Genomic DNA, 962 nt, shown 5'->3' with positions numbered 1-962 from the left:
CAGCATTTGCAAAAACACTATTTTTCAAGGACCAGCTCAAATGCAGCCACCACCATAATGCCATCTTTGATCTCTCCCCCATCCTCCAAGAACCTGTTATAACAATACTAATGTGAATATAAATACTAATAGTAGCAGCTTAGTATTTATTGAGTACTTACTGTGTGCCAGGCACTATGTTAAGAGTATACATAGATTATCTTATAAAATCCTCCCAATAATCCTATGAAAGAGATACTATTACCTACATTTTGAGATGAACAGTTTCAGAGAGGTTTATGTATGGCTCACTCAAGGATATATAGTGGAAAGCCAATATTCCAACATAAGGTTCTGCCTCTAAAGCCCATAGTATTAACAACTAAGCCATATGGATTCCCTTAAAGTGGAGGCTGTGTCAGAGATTAATTGAACCCTAGGATTTATCCTCCTCTTCTCTTAATAACAAAGCCACTAAGTTTTATATGGGCCCCTGAATGGCCTGATAGGGACTGTCTTCCCCAGCTTCCCTGTCAGTTGGCTGTGGATATGTGATTTAGTTGAGCCAATAGGATGATACTGGAAGTGAAGGGTGCAACTTCTGTATCATCTCTTTGAAGATGAAACCACTTTCCCTGTATTCTTTCTTTTCCTTTCCTGAAATCAGAACATAAACTTGGATGCTTGCTTTGGTAGCACCTATACTAAAATTGGAATGATACTGATAAGATTAGCATGGCCCCTGCACAAGGATGACGCGCAAATTCGTGAAGCGTTTCATATTTTTAAAGAGAATTGTCTGAATTTGACCTCAAAAGCAAGGGAAGTAAAAACTAAAATAAACGAATGGGACTACATCAAACCAAAAAGCTTCTGCTCAGCAAAAGAAACCATCAACAAAGTAAAGAGACAACCATCCGAATGGGAAAATATATTTGCAAGCAATGTCTCTGATAAGGGCCTAATATCCAAAATATACAAAG

General features: G+C 37.9%; 1 non-coding gene across 1 annotated transcript; it reads left to right on the top strand.

Moving 5' to 3' along the window:
- The first annotated feature begins 663 nt into the window (after positions 1-663).
- LOC112484701 lies at positions 664-766 on the top strand. Its single transcript, XR_003048113.1, has one exon. It is a non-coding gene; the product is annotated as a U6 spliceosomal RNA (small nuclear RNA).
- Positions 767-962: the final 196 nt, after the last annotated feature.

The sequence above is a fragment of the Pteropus alecto genome, unplaced genomic scaffold (genome assembly GCF_000325575.1).
Source record: "Pteropus alecto unplaced genomic scaffold, ASM32557v1 scaffold167, whole genome shotgun sequence".
Lineage (NCBI taxonomy): Eukaryota > Metazoa > Chordata > Mammalia > Chiroptera > Pteropodidae > Pteropus > Pteropus alecto.
Note: the sequence above shows the minus strand (reverse complement) of the source record. Positions and strands in the feature narration are given on the sequence as shown.